The sequence below is a fragment of the Myxocyprinus asiaticus genome, chromosome 28, assembly GCF_019703515.2.
Source record: "Myxocyprinus asiaticus isolate MX2 ecotype Aquarium Trade chromosome 28, UBuf_Myxa_2, whole genome shotgun sequence".
Lineage (NCBI taxonomy): Eukaryota > Metazoa > Chordata > Actinopteri > Cypriniformes > Catostomidae > Myxocyprinus > Myxocyprinus asiaticus.
The window spans coordinates 41839415-41862182 of NC_059371.1; the positions used below are offsets into that span (position 1 = coordinate 41839415).

Consider the following 22768-nt stretch of genomic DNA (forward strand, 5'->3'; position numbering starts at 1 on the left):
ATGTCTATTTCTGACTCTCGCGTCCAAATTGTATGTGCTTTTGATGGTGGACAGTGGTCATCATGGGCACTCTTACCGGTCTGCAGCTACGCAGCCCCATACACAGCAGGGTGCAATACACTGTGTGTTGTGACACATTCCTCCCGTAACCATTAACATTTTCTGTGACTTGTGCCACAGTAGACCTTCTGTCGGTTCGGACCAGACAGGATAGCCTTCATTGCCATCACACATCAATGAGCCTTTGGCACCCAACACCCTGTCACTGGTCTGTGGTTTGTCCCTCCTCGGACCACTGTTGGTAGGTACTCACCACTGCTGACTGGGAGCACCTCACAAGCCTTGCCGTTTCAGAAACGTTCTGACCCAGTCGTCTGGCCATAACAGTTTGGCCCTAGTCAAAGTCACTCAGGTCTTTACTCCTGCCACTGATTTATAATATAGAACTGGATTTCTGAAGACGTCAAAACAGCGAAGCCACTGCGCTGCCATATTGCTATGCCCAAACATTCCAATGTCCCTATTGACTTAATAGAAAATCATAAGGAAAATAAACTCAATTTCTTCATTTTAAAGTGAATGTTTATGTCATAGTGAAATTATCTATTATTATCTATTACAGATCTATTATTCTGCACTACACCAGCCAACATTTGCTTTTTTTTTTCCACATTTATCCCTCTTGAATTTATTTTTGTCAATTGACTGTGTTCATTGTAGAGCTGATGGAAGTGGAGGAGAAACTTCAGTATCAGAAACATCATGATTTCACAACTAGAGAAAAATCACTAGAGAGTGGCTGAAAGATTAAGAAGAATTTTTCACAAAAAAAGCCTCAAAGAAGAGCAGCCAAAAATAATTTAACCTGCTCTCAGTGTGGAAAGAGTTTCACATGTAAAAGCAATTTTATTAAACACACGAGAGTTTACAGAGGAGAGAAGCCTTACACGTTCCATCAGTGTGGAAAAAGTTTAGCTTCTGCAGCCTGTCTCAAGAAAATCTTAGCTGTCACTCTGGAGAAAGACCATTTGAATGTGATAAGTGTGGTAAAACATTTGTTGGTGATCCAGGCCTAAAACAACATATGAAAACTCACACAGATGAGAAGCCTTACAAGTGTTCTCTGCAGCTAAATGTAAAAAGGTATTGCCCAAGTCATCACAGTGATTAAAAATTATTCAATGGACACAAGTATGGACACAAGTGTATATTCAGTGCTTGGTAGTAACAGATTACATGTAATCTGGATTACATAATCAGATTACAAAAACCAAGTACTTGTAAATGGATTAAATTACATTTTAAAATACTCATAATCAAACTTTACATTTTTCACACTAAATCAGCCTTCCTATGATACATACATATATACAGTATGTTAGGTAACACTTGAGTATTTTCAGATGAGATGGGGGGAGGGGGAGGTTGAAATTGCACACAGACCTGATACCTGTCATTAGCCAGGTGAAGATGGTGAGATTTTAATCAGCATTAGACCACTAGATGTACAGTGATAATTTCACTTTTTAGGCGACATGGGGAAAAACATCACTGTGCATTGTAAAGCACGAAGGGTTAAAAGTGTTTCAGTGTTTTGAGATGAAAGCTTTGACCTAGCAACATCATTACTATTGATTTTATGATCATTAATTTTCATTAATTTCATGTTGATTTACATTCATTAATATTCGTATTGTTGCAATTTTTTTATGAACTTAAAATTAACCTGATTACTCAGTGTGACGCCGGTTCCCTCTCCTCCCTATATCTAGTGGGGTGGATACGAAGCACAGAGAATTTGAGGATGATTTGTCGACGGCTTGAGTCTACTCTCTTCTCCATCTCAAGTGGCTTCACCTGTTCAGTGTGCCCATGGCGATTTGTGGCTTGCTTCGGCAAGCTGTTATCTTTCACATTCAGCAGTGATGTCAGCGATATTTTGTCGCAAATCTTCATTAGTTAGACATGTACAGTACGTACTGTAATTTCCCCCGTGGGCTGGAAAAACAGGAGAAGCGACCACTGAGACTGAGTTTCTTGAAGGTTCTTGATTGAGCTTCAAAAAAAAAAAAAAAAAGAAGAGGAATGGTGTTCACCGTGTTGGCTCACCTACAAATTTTGCTGCCGGTGCCGTAATTTGCATCTTATGCAGCGCGTGACATCTCCTCTGTAGCCCCAGACAATTTCGTCCTGTTTTTAATATGGTTGACGGCATACCAGGACTGCCATGTCGCAACACAAAGATTTAAGGTGCCTCCATGTTGCCTAGCAGCCCTCTCGCGACGACCCGGAAATGAGCTTGTGGCGTGATGCTGGTCACTTCATTGCTTGTCTTGCTGTTGTTAACGACATGCCACAAGACTGTCATGATGCAACACGACTTAAGATGTATGCAGTAGGCACGGTAAAGTGGCCCTTTCACTTCCCCTGCCGTTGACAAGCAAGGAAAAAGTACACAGTTGCAGTGTGTTCACTGTTTGTGTTGCTGTTGGCTTTGTGCCATGATTGTCACGTTTCAACAAAGTTTTCAAACCCAATTGCGGTTGCTCAAGGCACGAAACTACTCAGGACTGTGTGCTTCACATCACGAGGTGTCCACCTCGCTTTAATGGCATCCTCTCCTCCACTGCTACGGTGCGAGAATTGCCAGTACAATGTCTCCTCGCCAAAGATCCAATGGGTAGCGTACCAGTGTGCAGAAAGGTTCCTACAGCTGCTTTGGAGCAACTGCACAGGCGGAGCCAGGCCACTGATCTTGACTTACTCTTGCTGTTCTTTGACAGTACACGTCAAGTTGACGTGGCAGTGGCGAAGACAAAAGTCAGGCAAGATTTCTAACCGACATGCACTGCTTCAAGTCAGGTGCTGATCGGTCTGCACAGCACTGCATTAAGTGAAACACATCTTATATGAACGGTCGCGGCTTGCCATACGTACCTTGAAAATGTGAGTTGAATATTTTACCATCACTACACGCTGTTTGAATATGTACATTATTTGAGATATAAGTGTTAAACGCGCTAAAGCTAGAGGCAACATATGTGCGTTTGAAAAGTGATTGATTCCGTGTAACAAAAAACTGTTAGTGTTCAATCAGGGACAGAACTACACTTTGAAAAGTCATACACTATGTGGCTGAGTACATAGTGTATATTGTAAGTGCGTAGTGTACAGTGCGTCATTTGGGACACAGCTATGAAAATAGACCTGTTCAGGTTGTTGTGCAAAAACTGCAAGACAATTAGCATTTTCGAGCCATGGGTTCCCTCTGGATTTTCCTATGGGTTTTATAATGGGAGTTTTGGATTTAGTGAAATAAGGTCTGAGTTAAACATTATGTTAAGATAATTGGATGTTTTGTTCTACAATATAAATTACACACAGTCATACCCCAAATGTGAATTTTGAAGCAACTGTATTTTTAAAAAGCATGTTGCTAACAAATGGCTAGATAAAATCTACAGCAGTTTTCCGTTTCGTCAGGCATGTGCACTGACATGCTTGTGGTATTTGTAGTCCTTAAAGGGATAGTTGACCCAAAATGAAAATTCTCTCATCATTTATCACCCTCATGCCATCCCAGATGTGTGACTTTCTTTCTTATGCAGAACACAAATAAAGATTTTTAGAAGAATATCTCAGCTCTGTAGGTCCTCACAATGCAAGTGAATGGTGGTCATAACTTTGAAGCTCCAAAAATCACAAAGTCAGCATAAAAGTAATTCATACAACTTTTTAACGATAAAATCTCCACCTTTGACCAGCCCCGACCAGTAGGTGGCAATATACAAGAAGATAGCAAATTGCCAAAAAAAATAAATAAATAAATAAATAAGAAGAATGTGAAAGTAAAGATTTATAGTAAAAAATGACTTAGTGATCTGTTTCTCACCCACAACTATTATTTAACTTTAGAATATATGGATTTAACCACTGCAGTAATATGGATTACTTTTATGCTAACTCTATGTGATTTTTGGAGATTTAAAGTTCTGGTCACCATTCACTTGCATTGTATGGACCAACAAAGCTGAGATATTCTTCTAAAAATATTAATTTGTGTTCTGCAGAAGAAAATAAGTAATACACATCTGGGATAGCATGAAGGTGAGTAAATGATGAGAGAATTTTCATTTTTGGGTGAAATATATCCCTTAATCTAGCAAAAAAAAAAAAAAAAAAAAAACGGCAGCTTCAAAATTCACGTTTGAGGTATGACTGTGTGTAGTATATGTTGTAGAACAAAACGTCCCAGTATTGTTTACCACAGTCCTTGTTTACTTATAAATCCAAAACTGTCATTATAAAATCCCATGGGAAAATCTTGAGGGAACCCATTGCGAATTAGCTTTCTGGGTTCACCTACAATGTCACGTCTAAACAGCTCTAATGATAAAATCATTAATTTTATTACATAATGATAAAATCAAGTCATAGAAATTTCTATAGTGAGTAATCATTTTTCTAGCATACATCTGCATAAAAATATATTCCCCCTGCTGACTCTAGGGTGAGTGAGTTAATATAACAAGATGTTTATGTTGACTGGTTTTGGATATCAGACAGAACTCTGATATATGGATATCTTCTGATGGAGAGAGAGGTCTTGTGAACACTGGATCTAACATGCATTTTTACTGCCTCTCATGTTTTCATATTCTAAGCATATCATTGAAGACTGTACATGGCATCACATCTTTGACTATAGGCTATATACTGTATATATTGATTTTCTTCCCTTTTCTCCCCAATTTGGAATGCCCGATTCCCAATGCACTCTAAGTCCTCGTGGTGGCGTAGTGACATTACAGACATATTAAAATAATCCTACTTAATTATAGTGCTAAAAAATCATTTAAGATGTATGCCTACAAATTATAAACAGACTCTTTCTGAAACTTCTAGAATAAAAAAGAATCAATGAAGCCTTGGAGTCAAAAAGGTTGAGAACCACTGGTTTTAAGGATATAAAATTAAGCTCTAAAACGTTACATACGTGACAAAGTACTGAAATACAGCAAACTCCATTAATGTTGCTTCTTCCATTGCTGAAAACATAATTTTTCCGTGGTATAGTTGACATTTCAGTGGAATTGCCAAAAATAAAATATGTACCTTTTTAAAAGTTAACTTAGCACTTCTAAAATACCAATAAAAATAACAGGGAACTTTTAAATGACTTTTGAGTTATTAAACCGCCTTTTCTGTAACAGATTCTGACATAACATTCGATAGTCATAAAAAAATATAAAACATTAAAAGGAAGAAAAATACCTAAAGGAATGAAATCCTCATCATCTTCATCACTCTGTTCTTTCTCTGTCGATGTCTCATTATCATCATCACTCTGTTGTTCCTCTGCTGTGTTTTCTTCTTTTATCTTCTCCTGCTTCACTTCAATCTTCACTGGTGTCTGCAGCATCTGCTGTTAATCATCAGTCAGTCAAGTGAAGTTCAGCGACAGGTCGAAAACCAAAGTCCACAGGACATCAATCCCCCTGTCCCAGAGGAGGAGGAGGAATCGAGCACAGCAGAGCACCATGAGCCTAGCCTACCACAACCTGCAACCGAGACTAAGATCCAGGGATGAAAGCCGCTAATCAAGTGGCCCAAATCCTGTGAGAAAAAGGAGTGGGAAACGGTCAACACAGACCTCAGCAAAATCTTGGAGCAACTGGAGGGAACTGCAGAGAAGAAACGAGCGAATGGGAGAACTGATCGACAGCTACGGAGCTGAACACTTTGGAGCTGTGGAGAAGAGGAAGAACACATCATCCATCCCAAACAAGTCCAGGAGGCAGCAGGAGTTAGAGCGACTTATCAAGGAGAGAAGGCAGCTGAAGAAGCAGTGGAGGAAGGCCTCAGAGGAGGAGAAGGAGGGAATAGACCTGCTGCAGTTAGAAATCAAAAACCGGCTAACAGCATTGAGGAGAGCTGAGAACCTGAGAAAAAAGGTGCAGGAAGAAGGAATGGACAAGGTCAAGCTTCTTCAAAGACCCCTTCAAGTTTGTGAAGGGTCTGTTCACGAAGGAGAAAAGTGGCAAACTCGAAACATCAAAGAAAGAACTCGAAGCCCACCTAAAAAGAACCCACACCGACAGCCGGCGGCGGGAACAGATCACCCTTCCACTCGACATGCCACCAATACATCCCCCAGAACACCAGCTGGATGTCAGCCCTCCTAAGTGGAGTGAAGTGGAAAGAACCATACGTCGGGCTAGAGCCTCATCCTCCTCTGGGCCCAACGGGGTCCCATACAGGTTCTACAAAAATGCACCAGACATCTTATGTTTTCTGTGGAGACTGATGAAGGTGGTGTGGCAGAAACAAGCAATACCAACAGTCTGGCGGAGGGAAGGAGGCATCCTTATCCCAAAGGAAAAGGACTCTGTGGACATAAGCCAGTTTCGCCAAATTAGCCTCCTGAACGTTGAAGGCAAAATGTTTTTCAGCATAGTGGCTCACAGGCTGTCTGTCTACCTAGAAAGGAGCCACTTTATTGAAACATTGGTGCAGATAGCAGGAATTCCAGGCTTTTCTGGGTGTTTGAAGCACTCAAGCATGATATGGCATCAAATCCAAGCCACTAAAATGGATGGAAGAGATCTCCACGTTGTGTTACTGGAGCGCCAATGCTTTTGGCTCAGTTCCTCACAACCTTCTTTGGATGGCATTCAACTACTTCAGTGTCCCAGAGGCAATCACTACCCTTGTCAAAACCTACTTCCAGGATGTGCTTGACGACAGCAGTGTACACCACAGCATGGCAACATCTGGAAGTAGGCATCATGGCTGGATGTACCATCTCCCCGCTAGCCTTCACCATGGCCATGGAGGTCATCATCAGAGCATCACGGTGGGTGGTGGGAGGAGAGCAGCTAAATCCTGGCCTGCAGCTCCCTCCCATCAGGGCATACATGGATGACATGACCACACTCACCACAACCAAGTCATGCACCATGTGACTGCTGAGAAAGCTGCAGGAGAACATTGAGTGGGCCCGGATGAAGATAAAGCCAAGCAAGTCCAGGAGCATATCAATCATTAAGGGGAAGCTGTCAGATCAACGCTTCCACATTGGTGATGAGCCCATACCAACTGTGAGAGAGAAGCCAGTCAAAAGCCTGGGACGTTGGTACAATACAACCCTCAAGGACACAGACCAAGTGGACCAGCTTAGGCAGGACACCACCAACGGCCTAGAGAGTATCGACACATCCTTGCTTCCTGGCAGGTTGAAGCTCTGGTGCCTTCAATTTGGTCTCCTACCCCGGCTGATGTAGCCAATGACCATCTACGAGGTCTCAATATCAAAGGTCAACAAGCTGGAGAGGATGATCAGCTCATTTGCCAGAAAGTGGCTAGATCTCCCCAGGTACCTTAGCAACATAGGGCTCTATGGAAAAGGCATCCTGGAACTTCCCATCTCCAGTCTTTCAGAGGAGTTCAAGTGCACCAAAGTAAGGCTGGAGATGACACTGACAGAATCCCGTGACCCATGTGTAGCCCAAACTGCTTCCACCCTGGCAACTGAGAGGAAGTGGACCCCATCAGCAGCTTCACAGCAGGCAAAGTCAGGCCTCAAGCACAGGGACATTGTTGGCCACATGCAACAAGGGAGAGGAGGCCTCGGCCTTGGAGAGAGCAAACCATCCTGGTACAAGGCAACTCCATCTCAGCGACGAGGTCTCATGGTCGAGGAGGTGCACCGGCAAGTGCAGGCAGCGAGGTGCGCAAAAGTTGTTTCTCAAGCAAAGCAAGGGCAGTGGATGAGATGGGAGGGAGTTGAGAAGAGAAAGTTCTCTTGGAAGGAGTTGTGGGACATGGAAGCATTTCGAACCAGCTTCATTATGCAAGCCACATACAATGTCCTGGCATCTCTCAAAAACCTCAGCCAATGGTACGGCAAAGACCCTACATGCCCACTCTGTCCATCCCCAGCAAACCTGAAGCACATTCTCGTCGGCTGCAAGACAAGCCTTATACAAGGCCATTACACCTGGGGGCACAATCAAGTTCTGAAGTGCCTACGCTAGAGAGCAGACAGACAGCCATCAACGCCCTGCCTCCTCAGTCATCCCATCCTGCATCGGCAAGAGTGTTTGTCCGGGAAGGTGCGAAGCAACCCAAGACCTGCACTTCAAAACCAGAGGCCGGGCAGCTGGGAGCGGCACGGGACTGGAAGCTACTGGCGGACCTGGAATAGAAGCTCTGCTTCCCAACTGAGATCGCCACGACCAACCTCAGACCGGACCTCGTGCTTTGGTCCACCTCATTTCGCACCACCTACATCATAGAGCTAACAGTGCCCTGGGAGGATGCTATGGATGAGGCCTATGAACGGAAGAGGCTTAAGTACGCTGAGCTGGCAGCCGACGCTGAACAACATGGCTGGAAAGCTAATGTTTGTCCAGTGGAAGTTGGCTGCAGAGGCATTGTAGGCATGTCAACTACCAGGCTGCTTAAGGACATGGGAATCCGAGGCCAGGCCCAACGTCAAGCCATCAAAGCCCTCTCCAGTGCAGCTGAAAGGGCAAGCCAGTGGCTCTGGATTAAGAGGAGAGACAACACCTGGGCTCCAAAATAACATTAAGAACGAGATGACGTTGAGGGGGTGAGCCTGGGACGCCAGGCCTCATCGCTGAACCCTCTGGAGGTGTAGTGGGCTCATCAGTGAAACGCTGAGGAAGGAGGGTGCCCACTTGAAAACCCTGAGATGTCATCATCATTCCCACTCATAACAGCAAGGGCTCAAGGTATGTGCAACAAACAAGGGATTGTATCACCTAGTCCTAAATAGAATCGATGATCTTCATCACTCTGTTGTTCCTCTGTTGATGTCTCATCATCATCTTCATCACTGTGTTGTTCCTCTGCTGTGTTTTCTTCTTTTATCTCCTCCTGCTTCACTTCAATCTTTACTGGTGTCTGCAGTATCTGCTGTTCTCCAGCATTACAGACAGAAGTCAGAGACTCTGTGGAGGTTTGATCACCCTGATTACTGTCACACACACTCTCCTGAGCATCAGTAGAACAGAGTAAAGTGAGCTGTGAGTACTGTGTGTCTCTGGATCTCTGTTCAGAGAGTTTGTCCAGCAGCCCCTGTGGTGTGGACTGATCTCTCCCGCTCCACACTGAATCCTGACATTCTGTGGAGGTCCCATCAATCACACACACTGAAGATTGACAGGAAACCTTTTTCAGCTCCTGACAAACACAACACAATCACATCTGTACCGTTCATCATCACAGAGTCACAGTCATATCACATCATTTGAAACTTACAATCTCAACTTTAACTCGCTCAAAACAGGTAAAGGATGAAATGAATGTTTAACCTGTAACCTGTCATCTCTCTCCTTCAGCTTTGCGTTCAGTGACGTCACCTCTTTCTTCAGCTGAGAGATTTCGGTGATGAAATCATCAATATCCAGCATGGACAGATTAGTTCCTACTGATTTACAGCAGATCACATCCACCTGCTCTCTCATGATGAACATCTGAACACAAAAACATCATTATAATGGACTGACATTCATCAAACTCTAAAACATTATTATAATTACACACACAAGAACAGATCTGTTAAACAAAATAGCTTTCTGTCTTGGTAAATATAATTGTGTGCTTTGTGTTTGGTTTCATTTAACCTGACAGAAAATTATCGGATATTAAACCATAACAAACTTTATTCGACATATAATCGCCTTCACTTAACTCATTTAAAATTTACATCTTGATTTAATGAGCTCATCTATCAGAAATTAAACATGATATTCAGATATTTCTGCTTGTTATGTCTGCTTGCAGTGTGAACATTGTTCAATACCATTTGTAACCTGCCATTTTAAAATCTTGAAATTAATGTATGGATTCAGATGGGAAAATTTATTTGTATTTAAATGATATATTTTTATTTCTTTACTTAATCTGATTGAAGTACCCTTATCCTGCAATTCATTCACTCACTGCCTATGTACAGTTGTGCTCAAAAGTTTGCATACCCTTGGAGAATTGGTAATATATGTACCATTTTTAAAGAAAACATGAGTGAGCAGGCAAAACACAGAATGGCACAATCATAAAACAAAACATGGCAACAAAGAAAAAAAATGAAATGACCCCTGTTCAAAAGTCTGCATACCCTTAGTTCTTAATACTGTGTATTGCCCCCTTTAGCATCAATGACAGCGTGCAGTCTTTTGTAATAGTTGTCTATGTGGCCCCAAATTCTTGCAGGTGGTATAGCTGCCCATTTGTCTTAGCAAAATGCCTCCAGGTCATGCGAAGTCTTTGGTCATCTTGCATGAACCGCATGTTTGAGATCTCCCCAGAGTGGCTCGATGATATTAAGGTCAGGAGACTGTGATGACCACTCCAGAACCTTCACCTTTTTCTGCTGTAACCACTGGAGGGTCAACTTGGCCTTGTGCTTAGGGTCATTGTCATGCTGGAAAGTCCAAGAGTGTCCCATGCGCAGCTTTCTTGCAGAAGAATGCAAATTGTCTGCCAGTATTTTCTGATAACATGCTGCATTCATCTTGCCATCAATTTTCAAAAGATTCCCCGTGCCTTTAGAGCTCACACACCCCCAAAACATCAGTGAGCCACCACCTTGCTTCACAGTGGGGATAGTATTCTTTTCACTATAGGCCTTGTTGACCCCTCTCCAAACATAGCGCTTATGGTTGTGAACATAAAGCTCTATTTTGGTCTCGTCACTCCAAATTGTGCCAGAAGCTGTGAGGCGTGTCAAGGTGTTGTTGGGCATATTGTAACCGGGCTTTTTTGTGACATTGGTGCAGTAAAGTCTTCTTTCTTGCAACTCGACCATGCAGCTCATTTTTGTTCAAGTATCGTCGTATTGTGCTCCTTGAAACAACCACACCGTCTTTTTCCAGAGCAGCCTGTATTTCTCCTGAGGTTACCTGTGGGTTTTTCTTTGTATCCCAAACAATTCTTCTGGCAGTTGTGGCTGAAATCTTTCTTGGTTTACCTGACCTTCACTTGGTATCAAGAGATCCCCGAATTTTCCACTTCTTAATAAGTGATTGAACAGTACTGACTGGCATTTTCAAGGCTTTGTATATCTTTTTATATCCTTTTCCATCTTTATAAAGTTCCATTACCTTGTTACGCAGGTCTTTTGACAGTATTCTTTTCTGCTCCCCATGGCTCAGTATCTAGTCTGCTCAGTGCATCCACGTGAGAGCTAACAATCTCATTGACTATTTATACACAGACACTAACTGCAATTTAAAAAGCCACAGGTGTGGGAAATTAACCTTTAATTGCCATTTAAACCTGTGTGTGTCACCTTGTGTGTCTGTAACAAGGCCAAACATTCAAGGGTATGTAAACTTTTGATCAGGGCCATTTTGGTGATTTCTGTTATCATTATGATTTAAAAAGGAGCCAAACAACTATGTGATAATAAATGGCTTCATATGATCACTATCCTTAAATAAAAGACGATCAGTCATATTTTCAAAATCAATGCCAAAATTTCACAATTTCTGCTATATATATATATATATATATGTATGAATATAAATATATATGAATATTTCTAATTTTAAATTCATTTTAATTCATCTTGAGTCCCCCTTGAAAGTGTGCTGAGGCCTCCTAGTGGGTCCCGGCCCCCTGGTTGAGAACCACTGCTTAAAACTATATTAATTCAAATAAGTTGATATGAACAAATGGTCTCTCTTTAATTAAAAAACCCATTATATGCCCCATTCACACTGCGGGCGGCATTGTGTCACATCTCTTGGTGTCGCACGACTTTGCGATTGTGTTGCTGGTGGGCTTTCCTACTGCTGCCGCCGCTCTAACATTATTGGTGGACTGCACAACTTGTCATAGTAGCGTTTGGAATGCTGATTACAGATGATACTGCCGAAAAAATTAAGATGTCATTCTAATTTGACATGGAGTCAGTTCTTTTGCCTCTAAAAATGCACATTCTGCAGGGGAGAGCGTTTTATATAAACTGTAGCAGCGCTCAATGCATCATATCATTAAACAAGAAGAATGTTATATCAATATATGAATCAAACTCACTCAGAATGCCGACATAGTTTTCCATACAATATTTTATTAGCCCATATCCATGTATGTGGTTACAGACAAATGATATAGAACAGTGAAATCGCTCACAGAAACTTTTTACTTCTCCATCTCGACTCCAGTATCTCACTCACTACCTGGAGATGGATGACGTGACTCCTCCGTCTTCACTCTCATTGGTAGTCGCTTGCGATTGTTGCTCGTCATTTGCATAAAGTTGACATTTTCTCAACTTGTCTTGTCACTCTCCACTGCGATTTCTGTCTCCAATGGTCATGATAGCTTGTGTTGGAATTCGCTGTGCTCCCATCGAAAATGAATGGGATCGTGCTGCTTAGTCGCGCGATGTCGCTGGCAGTGTGAACAGGGCATATTGCATTATGGACGTGACTGGTACGGACAATTCATATCAAATCATATGATGAATAAAACAGTGCTTTTTTTCCCCATGATGATTCAGATAGATCGCTTTTTATTGCTTTGATCCGTGATGTTTCAGTCTTATTGCATTAATAGCTCCCATTTGGGAAGGGATCATTTTGACAAACCTAGCAATTTGAATCATTATTTAAAAAGCATCATCTTATATTATTGCGCTGTTCAGCATGTGCCATACACACCACTAGAGAGTGCCACTCGCTCATGCAGAACTGACTGAAGCACTCAGTGCAGACTATGTTTTAAAATACTGCCTTTTGAAGTGTAGCAATCATGCAAGAACAAATGGGGATTTCAATCTTATTTCAATCCATCATGCAGCCTTGATGGATACAATACTGATGTTAAATAGGTCAAAGTTGAAGGGTTTTAAACCGTTTTGGATGGCTTTCCCTCATCATGTAAGTGCAGCCTCACAAACGTCATGTCTGTAACATCGGTGTGACAAGGTTCTAGTACACTCTCAAGGAGGAAGTGGGGGCCAGGTGAACAGTTCTCGAAAGTCTTTATTTTTACAGTGCTTTTCAGCACACCAAAATGCACACACACAGACACACAAGTTCAGGCTCGGCTCTCTCTCTCCCCCTCCGGCTGTCTGGATTGCCCTTTAAATACCGCTACGCACTCACTGCAACTCAAAACAGCTGTTAGAGGTGATTTCCCACAGGTGTCAACCTTACTGTACTCACTCTCTCTGCCTCACTCTCCACAGACGTCGCTCGGCCATACCCCCATCATCAGATCTCCCCCCCCCCATTTCTGGAGAGGAAATCCGCAACAGCCATCTATGCCCCCAGCCTGTGGACCACCTCGAACTTAAACGGCTGGATTGCTAGATACCAATGGGTGATCCACGCATTGGTATCCTTCATGCGATGGAGCCACTGGAGCGAGGCATGGTCTGAACAGAGGGTGAAAGCACATCCCAACAGATAGTACTGGAGGGTGAGGACTGCCCACTTGATGGTCAAACACTCCTTCTCGACTGTGCTGTACTTAATCTCCCTCATCGAGAGCTTGCGACTTATGTACAGCACGGGGTGTTCCTCCGCCTATCCGATCGAGCAGTTCATCAATCCGAGGCATCGGGTATGAATCAAACTGCATTGACTTTTCTATAATCCACACAGAACCGGACCAAGCCGTCACTTTTAGGAACCAGCACCACCAGGCTGGCCCAGTCACTGTGGGATTCTTCTATTACCCCCATATCCAGCATGGCATTTAATTCTTCCTGAACCACTTTTTTTTGTGTTTGGGTAATCGGTAGGGGTGACTGCGTACCTCTACCCCTGGGGTCATTTTGATATGGTGCTCTATGAGATTCATACGACTGGAAAGATGCGAGAACACATTGGAGAATTCTCCTTGCAACCTGTTAACTCTGTGACTTGTGACGGTGAGAGGTGGTCTCCGATATTGACCAGGGTGACTCGATCTTTTTCCCGCAGGACGTCAAGCACACCGCGCGATTGAGTGGAGAACCCCGTGGAGGCTTGCGGGACCTCTCGAACTGCAAATAATAGAGGCTTGAGCCACTTGTCCCAATTCTGATGGTCTTTGTGCACGAACTTACCAATCATATTTTTTAGAGTCTGATTAAATCGTTCGACCAAGCCTTCCATTTGGGGGTGATAAAAGCTGATCCAAATTAATTTAATCCCCAATTATTTGTACAGTTCACGCAGTGTGCATGACATAAACATCATGCCTTGATCAATGAGGATTTCTTTCGGAATCCCTACTCGGGAGATTATTCTGAAGAGTGCCTCCTCAACACTACATTTTGAGATGTTGTGCAGAGGCACTACTTCCAGATATCGTGTTGCGTAGTCCACCAGAACCAACACAAAGCGATACCTACTTGCTGTCTGCTCTAATGGCCCAACAAGGTCCGTGCCAATTCATTCGAAGGGGACCTTGATCAAGGGAAGCGGGTGCAATGGCGCTCTTGGTGTGGCCGGCAGATTAACCAGCTGACATTCACGGCATGCCGCACACCATCTGCTAACATCCCAGTGAATGCCTAGCCAATAGAAATGGACCATTAGACGGTTCAGTGTCTTTTCCTGCCCCAACTGACCTGCCATTGGATTATAATGAGCTGTCTGAGAACAACATTTCCCGACGGCTCTTCAGTAGTAACAATTGGGTTGTATCTTCCTTTGTCTGAGCCTCCTGCATCACTCAATACAACCGATCCTTGATAATTGAAAAATACGGATATGGGAGTGCAATGTCTGGCTGGAGGCGTTGACCATTAATCACTTTCACTTGATCAAAGGCGTGCCTAAAAGTTTTGTCTCGTATCTGCTCCAGAGGGAAATCCCCTGCAGGGAATCCTCTAAGGGCTGGGGAAGCCGAAACTTCCCCTTCCCTTATGTCATCCTGATGCGGAGCCGACGTAGACAGCCCTGGCTCTGCCTCCCAAACCAGTGAATCGCAGACTACACACCGAGACACTTTGTTACAGGACCCATCCACACAAATTTCCCTCAATAAAGCAGTAAATGCTGGCCAATTCATCCCCAAGATTAATGGATGGGTGAGGCGGGGACTAACCACAGGCTTGACACTATGCTTTTGTCTCTGAAATTGAATGATGACAGTCGATTACCATGGGTAATCGTGAATATCCCCATGCACACACCTTACCTTCACCTGCCGGCTTGTATCCAATGTCTCGGATTGAATCAAGCTTTGGTGAATGGAGGTTTGATTACAACCTGAATCCACCAAGGCTTGATATGTACCCCCCTTTATACTCACAGGTATCTGGTACGCTCCTGCTCGATCGGGGGTGGCCTGTGGTGCGTCGGGGACCCAAACCAATGTCTCCATGTCCATTGTAGGACATCTGTCCTGGAAATACCCAGGACCCCCGCAGCTCCTGCAGACCAGCCCAGACTTCACACCCACACCCCTGGCAGTGGATTCGCCAGCCTGTGGGGGAGAATGGACAGGGTTAGGGACAGCCAACGGGATGAACAACGGGACTGGAGATCCAGTTTTGGTTAGGGAGTTCCCCGTTTCCAGGGAACAAGAACAGGATGAAGGGGAGGAGGAGGGAAGGGAGAAAGAGAGAGAGAAAAGGGCTCACCGGCCCCCTGATATGCCGCTATATGGTCCTCAGCCATCTGGATCGCCTCCTCCAGCGACGCCAGATGGTGGCACTGGACCTACTCTGCCATCCCCTTCAGCAGCGGGAGACTAACTGCTCCACCACCACGATGTTGATGATGTCATCCGTGACGTCCTCCTCAGCCAGCAACCACCACCGGCAGGCGTTACGGAGTGTTCGTGTGCGGAAACATTGGCGGTGCTGTTCCGGGCTCCGGCCAACCCATGACAGAATGGCTTTCTTCAAATCGGCACACTCCAGGAGGTTGGCAACCAGGAGTTGTTGTGCCATGAGTTGGGCTTCCCCAGACAGCAGCAGCATATGGACCAACCAATGCGAGCACGGCCACTTCAGGGCTCTGGCCATGTGCTTAAAGAGCTCCAGGAAGGCCTCCGGGTCGTCCTGTGATGCCATCTTAGCGAGCGTCACATGGAGTCCTGCTGCTGCTGAGATCGCGGCTGAAGCCCCCTCCTGAGGTAGCAAGCTCCGCAACACCCACCGGTCCTCCATTTGGGCCTGGAGGAGCACCTCAAAATGCTTCTCCTGCTCCTTCCGCAGCTCCATGAGGGCCTGGTGTTGTGCCTGGTGGATGCTGGCGTGGGACTTGAAAACTTCTTCCAACGGCATATCATGGCAGCATATCCTTCCTCCTATCCTGGGTTTCGGCACCAGTGTGACAAGGTTCTAGTACTATTTCAAGGAGGAAGTGGGGGCCAGGTGTACAGTTCTCCTAACTCTTTATTTTTACAATGCTTTTCAGTACACCAAATGCACACAGACACACACAAGTTCAGGCTCAGCTCCACCCCCCCACTCCCCCCCCCCAGCAGTCTGGATTGCCCTTTAAATACTTCTCCATTCTCACGGCAAACACAAAACAGCTGTTAGAGGTGAATTCCCACAGGTGTCAACCTTACCGCACTCACTCTTTGGCCTCGCTTTCCACAGACGACCCTCGGCCATGCTCCTATCACCACAGTTGGTTTTCCCCATTTATGAAATAACGACAATGAAGAAAAATTAAACACTGCATGTTGGGCTGGGTGATATGGCAAAAAAATGAAAATATCCATTGTTTGGTTTTTAACTTAAGGTTGATTCATGTCGATTTTCAACTTTTAAATGTACTCAACTGAAAAGTAACTTCTACATAATCTTTATTAGAATGCATGGCAGCCTGGTTAGAGAAATCAAAGTTCTATTCGTTATAGAAAACATAGGTGTGCAAGAAAAATGCACAAGAAATAAATTGCACCACACAGGAAATAGTCAACAGTACATGTAAAATAAATTAAAACCTTATTCATTTAAAATAACCCAGATGTTCAGAAATAATAGTGTAAAATAAGGAAATTGCAAGATACTTTTTAGCCAATGTAGGTATTAATGTTTATCTAAAGTTTATCTAGAAATGAATATCTAGAAATTGTGAAGTTTATATAGAAAGTACTCATCACAAGTATATCAAACCATTTGTACAGTGCATTTAGAAAGTATTCATTTTTTTAAAAAATTATGTTGCAGCCTTATGCTAAAAATCTTTAAATTATATTTTTCACATCAATTTTAACTCCATACCCCATAATGACAAAACCAGATTTTTGATAAATTTGCAAATGTATTAAAAAGAAAAAAATGAAATATCACATTGACAGAAGTATTCAGACCCTTAACTCAGTACTTAGTTGAAGCAACTTTGGCAGCGATTACAGCCTCGAGTCTGTTTTGGTATGATGTGACAAGCTTTGCAAACCTGGATTTGGGGATTTTCTGCCATTCTTCTCAGCAGATCCTCTCAAGCTCTGTCAGGTTGGATGTGGACTGTTGGTGGACAGCCATTGTCAGGTCTCTCCAGAGATGTTCATTTGTGTTCAAGTCCGGGCTCTGGCTGGGCCACTCAAGGACATTCACAGAATTGTCCCTAAGCCACTCTTGCATTGTCTTGGCTGTGTGCTTAGGGTCATTGTACTGTTGGAAGGTGAACCTTCGGCCCAGTCTGTGGTCCTGAGCACTCTGAACCAAGTTTTCTCTGACCAGTCCCCCAGTCCCTGCCGCTGAAATACACCCCCACAGCATGATGCTACCACCACCATGCTTCACCGTTGGGATGGTATTGCACAGGTGATGAGAGGTGCCTGGTTTCCTCCAGACATGACACTTGGAACTGAGGCCAAACAGTTCAATCTTCATTTCATCAGACCAGAGAATCTTTTTTCTCACAGACTGGGAGTCCTTTAGGTGCTTTTTTATGTGTCTTGCACTGAGGAAAGGCTTCCATCTGGCCACTCTGCCGTAAAGCCCAGATCAGTGGAGTGTTGACCTCAGAAAAAAAATTGTGGACCTCCACAAATCTGGTTCAACTGTGGGAGCAATTTCCAAACGCCTCAAGGTACCACATTCATCTGTACAAACAATAGTACACAAGTATAAACACCATGGGACCACACAGCCATCATACCACTCAGGAAGGACACATATTCTGTCTCCTAAAGATGAACATAGTTTGGTGCGAAAAGTGCAAATCAATCCCAGAACAACAGCAAAGGACCTTGTGAAGATACTGGAGGAAACAGGTAGACAAGTATCTATATCCACAGTAAAACGAGTCCTATATCAACATAACCTGAAAGGCTGTTCAGTAAAGAAGCCACCGCTCCAAAACTGCCTGTAACAGGGTAAATGGGAAAGGAGGAGGCGAGAACCGGCTTGACAATATAAATAATGATTTAATGATTAACAAAAGATACAAACATAAACACAAACGCATACAGGGTAGCTGCCTGTAGCTCTCTCTCTCTCTCTCTCGAACTGCAGTCTCCGGCAGCCTTTATCCCTCTCGTCGGCTTGATTAGCCTGGTTAGTGGCCGAGCGTGCGTCATCACGACCCAGCCCCGCCCTCCTCCTTGCCACACTCCTCCCTCCTTTCCTTCAGGCCGGGGAGCCCCCGGCATGACGTACATCCCCCCCTCCTTTCCGGGGGGCGTGCCTTTCCGGCCCCACCTGCCGGCAGGTCTTCCCCACCTTCTCGGACCTGGGAGGGAGACAAGGGGAGGAAAAAAAAAAAAGAGAGGGAAAGGCCAACACGGAGTGACAGCGGGAGAGAGAGAGAGGAGAGAGAGAGAGAAAAAAAACCGTACTCGCCGGTTCTCTGATACGCCGTAGTCTGGTCCTCGTTCACTCCTCCACCCTCAAGTGGATGACAGCCACTCCTCCCCGGGTGGATCAGAGGCAGTCCTCCAGCCCCTGGCGAATGGACGGAATGCCCCGCCGCATTTTGGTGGATGGTAGGGGTCTCCTCCGCCCCGGGCAGCGGTTCTCCCGCTCCAGGCAGTCGGCAGTGAGACTCCCCTCGTGGCCGGTGGTCGTTCCTCCGCTTTCAGGTGGCCGGGCTCCTCAGTCCCCCGGCAGATGGTAGTGGCAAGGACTCTACTATGGTCGCATCCCTCCTCCTTCCTGGGCTTCGGCCAATGTAACAGGGTAAATGGGAAAGGAGGCGGCGAGAACCGGCTTGACAATATAAATAATGATTTTATGATTAACAAAAAGACACAAACATAAACACAAACGCATACAGGGCAGCTGCCTGTAGCTCTCTCTCTCTCGAACTGCAGCGTCTGGCAGCCTTTATCCCTCTTGTCGGCTTAATTAGCCTGGTAAGGGGCCGGGCATGCATCATCACTGTCCGGACACGCCCTCCTCCTTGCCACACTGCCATAAAAAAGCCAGACTCCCATTTGCAAGTGCACATGGGGACAAAGATCTTACATTTTGGAGAAATGTCCTCTGGTCTAATGAATCAAAAATTGAACTGTTTGGCTATAATGACCATTGTTATGCTTGGAGGAAAAAGGGTGAGGCTTGCAAGCCGAAGAACACCATCCCAACTGTGAAGCATGGGGGTGGCAGCATCATGTTAAGGGGGTGCTTTGCTGCAGGAGGACTGGTGCACTTCACAAAATAGATGGCATCACAAGGAAGGAAAATGATGTGGATACATTGAAGCAAAAGTAAAAGGAAGTTAAAGCTTGGGTCTTCCAAATGGACAATGACCCCAACATACCTCCAAAATTGTGGCAAAATGGCTTAAGGACAACAAAGTCAAGGTATTGGAGTGGCTATTTTTCTATTTTTTTCTGGGGCTGAAAGTAAAAATAATAATGTGATGTAACCGTCCAGAGACAGAAAAAAAACGTAAAGGGATGTTCCAGGTTAATTACAAGTTAAGCTCAATTGATAGCATTAAATTGTGGCATAATGTTGTTGATTACCACAAAAAATTATTTTCACTCATCCATCCTTCTCTTTAAAGAAAGCAAAAATTGAGGCACTTACAATGGATTTGTATATATATATACATCATTTACGCCACATATATCATGATGGCGCCGCGGATGGTGTGGAGCGCTCCTATTGTTTTGTTGTTTTTGTTTGTTTGTCCTGTGTTTAGTAATCTTTCTCCAGTCAGTTTTACCAGAGACAAACTGCTGAACATTCGACAACTTATACCAGACAGTCTTTTCCCGGTTTTTGAATATTCAGACGTTTTGCTGGACATTTTAGTTGGAGGCGCGGCTGTGTTGTTTAAATGTGCTAGGTGATGCAGGTGAGGGAGACGAGCCGGTGCACTGGTCAAACTCCATCGGCGCGGCTTTCGAACAGCCCTGCCGAGCATTCATCTTTCGAATCTCCGCTCTCTTCCTAACAAAACAGACGAACTACATCTCCTCACCTGCACAAACAAGGACTTTTCAACCTCTGCTGCCTTGTGCTTCACAGAAACCTGGCTGAGTGAAGCCATTCCGGACAGCGCATTACATCTGCCTGGCTTTCAGCTGTTCAGAGCGGATCACATCACGGAGTTAACGGGGAGAACAAGAGGCGTTGGAACATGCTTTTACATCAATGAAAGTTGGTGTACAGATGTAACAACGTTAAAGAGGATGTGCTGTCCTAATTTGGAAGCACTCTTTATTAACTGTAAGCCTTTCTACTCGCCGTGGGAGTTTTCCTAATTTATTCTGGTGAGTGTGTATTTCGCGCCAAATGTGTGTTTGAATGTCATGCTGCAACAGCTGGCTGATCAAATCACAGACACAGAAAAACAATACCCGGACTCAGTTATTATTATTCTTGGGGATTTTAACAAAGCAAATCTCACACGTGAACTGCCCAAATACAAACAGCACATTACATGCCCCACCAGAGACAGGAACATACTGGATCATTGCTACACAACAATAAAGGATGCATATCGCTCCGTCCCTAGAGCAGCTTTGGGACTCTCTGATCACTGTCTGGTTCATCTTCTTCCAACCTACAGGCAGAAATTAAAATCAGCCAAGCCAGTAGTAAGGACTGTAAAGAGATGGACCAATGAAGCAGAGCGGGAACTACAAGCCTGCTTTGATTGCACGGATTGGAGTGTTTTTGAGGTTGCAGCCACAGACCTGGACGAGCTCACAGATACTGTTACATCATATATCAGTTTCTGTGAGGATATGTGCATTCCTACTAGGACTTATTTAAAGTTCAACAATGACAAACCGTGGTTTATAGCAGAGCTCAGGCAGCTTCATCAGGCCAAAGAGGATGCTTACAGGGGTGGGGATAAAGTCTTGTACATCAGGCCAGGAACACACTGAACAAGGAAATCAGAGTGGCTAAAAGAAGATACTCTGAGAAGCTGAAAAATAAGTTTTCAGCAAACAACACTGCATCAGTGTGGAGTGGCATGGAACAACTCACAAATTACAGGACTCCTACCCCCAACCCTGTGGTGGACCAACAACTGGCTGACGACCTGAATGTGTTCTAATGCAGATTTGAAAGGCCCAATCTCACACCCCACACCCACTCTGACTTTCACTTCACACAAACACCAACACCTCCTGCAACCCCCCTCCTCCCACCTCCTGCTACTCAACCTGCACTTAAGATCTATGAAGATGATGTGAGCCGTGTCTTTCGGAAACAAAAGACGAGGAAAGCTTCAGGCCCAGATGGCGTCTCACCAGTGTGTCTTTGATCCTGTGCTAACCAGCTGGCCCCCATCTTCACACAGATCTTCAATAGATCACTGGAGCAGTGTGAAGTCCCATGCTGCTTCAAACGCTCAATCATTATTCAGCTAAGATGATTCGCTTATGTTTTCCTCTTTTGTAAGTCGCTTTGGATAGAAGCATCTGCCAAATGAATAAATGTAAATGTAAATGTAAATATAAATTATTCCTGTCCCAAAGAAATTAATAATCACAGGAATTAATGTCTACAGACCTGTCGCCCTGACGTCTGTGGTCATGAAATCATTTTAAAGACTGGTGTTGGCCCACCAGATAAACATCACTGGACCCTTTCTAGATCCCCTTCAATTTGCTTATCAAGCAAACAGGTCTGTGGATGATGCAGTCAACATGGGATTGCATCATATCCTGCAACATCTGGACAGACCAGGGAAATATGCAAGGATCCTTTTTGTGGATTTAGTTCAGCTTTCAACACCATCATCCCAGCTATACTCCAGAATAAATTACACCAACTCTCTGTTCCCATGTCTATCTGTCAGTGGATTACCAGTTTTCTGACGGACAGACAGCAGCTTGTGAGACAGGGGAAACTCACTTCCAGTACCTGTACAATCAGCACTGGTGCCCCCCAGGGATGTGTGCTCTCCCCACTACTCTTCTCCCTCTACACCAATGACTGCATCGCCAAGGACCCCTCTGTAAAGCTCCTGAAGTTTGCAGACGACACCACTGTCATCGGCCTCATCCGAGATGATGATGAGTCTGCATACAGAAGGGAGGTTGAACAGCTGGCTGTCTGGTGCAGTCAAAACAACCTTGAGCTGAACACGCTCAAAACGGTGGAGATGATTGTGGACTTTAGGAGGAACACCCCAACACTGACCCCTCTCACCATTCTAAACAGCACTGTGGCAGCAGTGGAATCATTCAGGTTCCTGGGCACTACCATCTCACAGGACCTGAAGTGGGAGACCCACATTGATTCCATTGTGAAAAAGGCCCAGCAGAGGTTGTACTTCCTTCGCCAGTTCAGGAAGTTCAACCTGTCACAGGCGCTGCTGATACAGTTCTACTCAGCAGTCATTGAGTCTGTCCTCTGCACTTCAAGTAACTG

General features: G+C 44.5%; 1 long non-coding RNA gene across 1 annotated transcript in view; it reads right to left on the reverse strand.

Annotated features, from left to right (window-relative positions):
• The window catches only part of LOC127418650 (uncharacterized), a 48751-nt gene that overhangs the window by 11733 nt on the left and 14250 nt on the right, over positions 1 to 22768 (reverse strand). The gene's annotated exons all lie outside the window — the stretch shown is intronic.